We start from the raw sequence: 6,516 nt of genomic DNA, 5'->3' as shown, positions 1-6,516 counted from the left end.
AACACTGAGCTTATTTTGATCTGTAATGAAAGCTCTGTACAACAAAGTAGTTAAATAAATCCCATAATTCAGTTAATCAATACAGTAAAATTAAATCAACAAATATTTTGCTATCTACCATGGGCCAAAGGATCTAAAGAACCAGTTGGAAGGAGAGTCTGTAAACATGAAAAAGTTAAATTGCCAAATAAGCAGTACACTCAGTAATTAGTCTAAGAGTTGAGAAAGGGAACCATCATTTAAGCTTCAGTGGTCTGGGAAGGCTTAACAGGAAACATTTATTCAACCCCAAAATTGAAAAGACCAGTAAGGAATTTTTTTTATTATAGAGTATTGTTTTTATGACAGAAGAAAAATGAGGTTGTGGGATAGGTCTGAAGAAATAAAGAAACATTAAGCTATATTTAACAATTGTATTCATAAAAAATATTTTATTACAATTCTAATTTACTGAATAATAGCACTCTGAAGGCCACTGTCACCCTAGTCCCACTCACAGATACACTGGCAGATATTTAAATTTTAAATGTTTTTAAAATATACTATAAAAATGTAAAGAATTAGCTAGCTGCATAAATAATATAAATTATCTATGAAAGTTTTATTTGGAGATATGAAGTTGACATTTTTGGCCGTTCCAGTTCAGTCAAGATAGCCAGAACAACCTTAAGAAGAACTAAAATTTGATTTGATTTGATTTTAACTAAGAAAATATTTAAACCTGATCATATTGGTAATGCCTCTTTTAAGAAAATACACATTTTTAGAGAAAGGAGAAGGCAAGGAGAAAGGGAGAGAAACATTGATCACTGCCTGGGACCAAACCCACAACCCAGGCGTGTGCCCTGACCATGAATTGAACCACAGAGGCTTCCCTCTGCGGGATGATGCCCAACCCAGCAACACCGGTTAGGACAACACCTTTTATTTCCCTTCCATTTTTTTTAAGAATCAGTTTTAATGAGGTATAGTTTACATAATATAAATTTCTATTTTAACTATCAAAACATTTTGATGAGTTCAAGAATTTAATATATCAGTAACCACCGCCACTATAGTCAAGATAAAAAACATTTTTGCCCTACCTGGCACAGCTCAGTGAATTGAGTGCCAGCCTCTGAACCAAAGATTGCTGGTTCAATTCCCCATCAGGGCACATTCCTGGGTTGTAGGCCAGGTTCCAGTTTGAGGGCCTATGAGAGGCAACTGATAGATATATCTCTCTCACATTGATGTTTCTCTCCCTCTCTTTCACCCTCCCTTCCCCTGTCTCTAAAAACAAATAAATAAAATCTTTTTAAAAAAAGAAGGTAAAGAACATTTTCATTAGCCCCCAAATTCCCTTGTACCCATCCGGATCAATATTCCCAAGCCTCCTTCTATTTTTCCTTGGCAAGATGACAGTATATCTTGACTATTCTCATTGCAACATTTTTGTATTGGCATCTAGTCTTTCCGTTGCTTGAGTTTCTCTCCCTAAACGGATATATAATGAAAGAGAATTATTACAAGGAAAATTGGATCTTTTTAGTAATACCAGCATGTTAGACTTTCCTATGGATATACACAAAAACCTTTATTCTGATGATATTCCTCAGGCTTCAAGAGAAAAAATAACCACAGTTGTTGTACAACTGAAACAGCTTCAGGCATAAACAGCCAACTATGAACATGCTTGAAGGTGCAGAAACTACAAAGGTAAATGCAATCAACCCGGGATGGTCAGATGCTGTTTGACTACCTGGTGGACAAGCATGGTTTTAGGCAAGCACATTTAGATACCCTCTATAGGTATGCAAAAATCCAATATGAATGTAGACATTACTCTGGAGCAGCAGAATGTCTTTAGTTCTTTAGAGTGTTGTTTGGTCCGAGGGACATGTAGAAATGCATTGAGCTCACTGTGGGGAAAGCTGGCCTCTGAAACTGAACACAGAATTGTGATGAAGTGGTGGAAGACCTGAGTCAGTTAAAACAGACCCCAGATAATTCTATGAGTGCTCCATTCCTGTCTCTTCAGCAGCAAACTGGCTCATTGCACAACGACATTTAAGATCGCTTCCTTTACCAGCCACAGTACCTTAATGCAATTTGGATGATGTGTCCACGTATTCTTCATTATTGGACTACAGCAGTCATAACTGACAAAGATGTTAAAAATGCCAGCAGGTGCTAAAAGATCCAGTCAAAGTTGCTCAGTGGGAGTCATACACATACCAATACCCAACTACAGAGCCTGTGGAATGCTTACATGTTAACTTTGACTTTGATGGGGCTCAGAAAAAGCAGAGGGAATGTGAATCTGCTTGTAAATGGCTTCTTCCTAGGGGCTTGTCCTGAGGATTTCATTGAAAATACCCGTCTCTTCATATTTGAGACTTTCTGTCACATCCACCAATGTATCAGCATAACATGTTGGCAGATGAACTGAACACAACTCCAGGATCTGAAAGGTTGATGGTAAATTTGATTACTAATACAAGACTGGATGCCAAGATTGGTTCCAAATTAGGTCATGTAGTTATGGGTAGCAGTGCAGTCTTACCCTACCAGTGAGGGATTGAACAGACCAAAAGCCTTTCATTTAGAAACCAGATGATGGCCATACATATTGAGAAAAAGCAATCAGAATGGTAGGTCAGAGTCTCCTAACTGGGCAACTCAAGACTCTGGCTTCTACTGGAGAGCTATAAATAAAAGATGAAAAATGATAAAGGAAAGATGAAATAATAAAACCTTTCTATAAAGGGTGACATACATTTTAGAAACAACATACTGAGTATAAGTTTTGGAGAATTTGAATAAATTGGTTGTTTCAAAAAAAATTATCTGACCCCAGGCAACCCCTGACTTGTTTTCTGTCACTTATGGATTACATTTGTCTTTCCTAAGGTTTCATAAGAATGTAATCATGCAGTATGTATAAAACTCTTTTTGTAGGCTTCTTTTGCTAAGCATAATGTTTTGAGATTTATCTGTTTTGTTGCACATATCAGTAGTTTATTAGTGTTTATTGCTGAATAGTTTTCCAAGGTATTGATATGCCACAGTTTGTTTACATTACCACAAATGTTGATGGATGTTTACATTACCACAAATGTTGATGGACATTTAGGTTGTTTCTAGTTTTTGTCTATTATAAATAAAGTCATTATAAACATCCATGTACAAATCTTTGTGTGGATATGTGTTTAAATTTCTAGGGGTAAGATTGCCAGGTGATATGGTAAGTGTATGTTTAAGTTCATAACAAACAACCAAACTTTTACACAACTCTGTTACCATTTTACATTCTGAGCAGTAAGGTATGAGAGTTGTAGTTGCTCTCTGTCCTTATTAGTACTTAGTATTGTCATTGTTTTTTCACCATTCTAGTGAGTATGTAGTACTGTTTTGCTGTGGTTTTACTTTGAGTTTCCCTGACGACTAATGATGCTGATATATTTTTGTACATGTTTTGGCATGGCTATTAATCTATCTTATCTTGTAAAGTATCTATTCAAATTGTTTGCCCAATTTACTTGGGTTGTTTGTCTTACTGAGTTGTGATACTTCTTTATAACCACCCATAACCATATATTCTAAATACAACTCCTTTGTCAGATATGTGCTTTATGAATATTTTCTCCTAGGTGGTAGCTTGGCTTGGCTGTTGTTGTTGTTGTTGTTGTTGTTGTTTTGTATGTGCATATGTGTATTGAGCAGTATCTTTTGAAGGGCATAAGGTTTAATTTGGTAAAAGTCTAACTTATTAGTATCTTATAGCTATTGTCTTTTTTGTGTCCTAAAAAATCTTCTATTACCTCTAGGTAGGTTTGGGTTTAAATCTATCATTTTGCTACTTGTTTTCTATTTATTCCAAATCTTTGTTTTTATTTCTTTGTTTCCTATCATCCTCTGGGTTTTTTTTAAGATCTCATTCTGTTTTAATTACAGGTTTATGAGTTACTTCTCTTTGTTTTAATTATTAATTGGATGCTCAAAAATTTACAGCAGGCCCTTTATCCAACCTGTATTCAAATAATATATGATCACATGTATTCTAGTATCTCAGTATAATTTCTTACAATTACACTTGTATGTTTCCACTCATGTTTTGAGAACTTGTCATACATTTTACTTTTGTGAACATATATGTTATGAACACCATAAGATATTGTTCTTTTGCCACACTGGTCAGGGCAGTGTTAGGGTTATACTTAGAATTAGATTTAGGTATATTTTTTAAGGTTAGTTTAGGATTAGGTTCATGTTATGGTTAAAACTTGTCTTATGATGAAGATGAAGTTAAACTTAGGGTTAGAGTTGGAGATAATATTAGAGTTTGGTAAGGATTATAGTTAGGGTTAGGGCAAGAATGAGAATTATTAGGTTTTACTTGAAGTTTAGGGTTTAAATTAGGGTTAGTGTTAGTGCTAGATTAATGTGAAGGTAAAAGTGAGGTAAACAATGAGTATGAATGTTAAGATTAGGGTGACTGGAAGATGGTTTGTAATGGTTAGCTTTAGGGGTAGGGTCAGTGTTAATATTAGGATTAGGTTACAGATTTAATTTAGTGTTAATATTAGAATAGGTTACAATTAGGTTTATGGTTAGTGTTGGGGTTGAGTTAGGATGTGGCTGCATGTGAATGTTAATGTGCAGGTGAGTGTGAGGCAGAGGGTGAGTTTCAGCATGACAGTGAATTTTAGTGTTAAAATAAGAATGCATTAACTTATGGGGAAGGTGATGGTGAATGTTAAATTTAGGATTAAGGTTTGACTTGGGTTCTATATAGAATTACATTTACGATTAGGTTAGAGTTATAGTTAAGGTGAGGGTGAGGCTAAGGTTGGGCGTTACGATTAAGATAAGGGTAAGGTTAAGAATGAAGATGTGTTAAGTTTAGGTCTAGGGTAAGAGTAAAATTTAGAATGTAGATTAGGGTAACAGTTATTTTAGAATTTGAGTTAAGATGAGTTTAAGGGTTCGGTGTAATGCAGTGTTAGTGTAAGGCTTAAGGTGAGGGTGAGCCTGAGTGTAACATTTTGGTTACTGTTAGGGTGAATGTATGAGAATTAGGATTAAAGTAATGCTTAGTGGTACAAATCAAGATAGGTTTAGCATTAAGGTTTTTAAGTACTCACTTATAAACTAAAACATACACGTACAATTTATGGCATAACATGCAATCTCTACTTTTTTCAACTTTGGAGAAAATTATAACTAAAACAATCTAATTTATTATTCAGTACAACTTTCATTGTGTAAAACCTGTAGTGAAGTATCTGAACACTCTTAAAATTAATTCGTACCAAATGAGATTTTTGCACACTCTTGTACTTTACTAATTAAGTAATGAATATATATGACTTCAGATGTAATAAAGCATATTGTTAAAAAACATTGTTCCTTTGTTTTATTTTATATGTTGCCTTGCTTTGCACAATTACTATTTAACAAAATTAATAAATGGATACAAGAATTGTTTTATATATACCCACATATTGACCTCTCCTGGTGATCTTTGTTTCTTTGTGTAAATCTAAGTTTCACATCTGGTAGCATTTTCCTTTGCTTGAAGAACTTCCTTTAACATTTAAAGGGAGAACTTTCTTTAACATTTTGTATAGTACAAGTCTTCAAATGACAAGTCTAATTTTTGTTGTCTGGAAAGTTGCTTTTGTTTTAAAGAATATTTTCACTGGGTATAGAATTCTAGGTTGACTTTCTTTTAGCAAATGCAGGGGCAATTTTTTTTCTTTCCTGCATATCTCATGAACAGTCTGCTATAATTTTTATCTATGGTCCTCTGGAATGTGTTTCCCTCTCCTCTGGCTGCTTCTAAGATGTTTCTCTTTATCACTTGTTTTCAGAAATTTGGTATACATCAGTTTGTGGTTCAAATATATGTGTTTATTTTGCTTGAGATTCTTTGAGCTTTGTGGTCCATGGTTTATAGTTTTCATTAAATTTGGGAAGATTTTAGCCATTATTTCTTCTGTTACCCACCTACCTTTCTGGAAGTTCACATACATACATATATGTCAAACCACTTAATATTATCCCACATGTCTCCAGAGCTCTGTTCATTTTTTGTGACAGCTTATTAACATATAATTTACATACTGCCGGGTTCAGCCTTTTAAAGTGTGCATAATTTTTACTATATTTGGAGAATTGTTCAATCATCACCAAATCTAATTTTAGAACCCTTTCATCATCCCCAAAGGAAACTTTGTACCCATCAACAGCCATCCTCCCTTCCTCTCTCCTCCAGGCCTAGCAACCACTAATCTATTTTGTGTCTATGGATTTGCCTTTTGTAAACATCTTACATAAATGATATCCTACAATATGTGGTCTGTTGTAACTGGTGTCTTTCACTCAGCATAATGTTTTGAGATTTGTCCATGTTACATAATTTATCAATACTTCATTCCTTTTTGTCACCAAATAATATTCCATTGTGTGGATATACACTGGTTTATCCATGCATTAGTTGATAGGCATTTCTTTTGTTTCACTTTTTCATTA

The 6,516-nt window shown here is 34.3% G+C and overlaps 1 pseudogene; it reads left to right on the top strand.

The window, feature by feature from the left end:
• The first annotated feature begins 1,320 nt into the window (after positions 1–1,320).
• On the top strand, positions 1,321–2,818 carry LOC114492015 (annotated as a pseudogene).
• The last annotated feature ends 3,698 nt before the right edge of the window (positions 2,819–6,516 follow it).

This window comes from Phyllostomus discolor, chromosome 1 (assembly GCF_004126475.2).
Source record: "Phyllostomus discolor isolate MPI-MPIP mPhyDis1 chromosome 1, mPhyDis1.pri.v3, whole genome shotgun sequence".
NCBI lineage: Eukaryota > Metazoa > Chordata > Mammalia > Chiroptera > Phyllostomidae > Phyllostomus > Phyllostomus discolor.
Note: the sequence above shows the minus strand (reverse complement) of the source record. Positions and strands in the feature narration are given on the sequence as shown.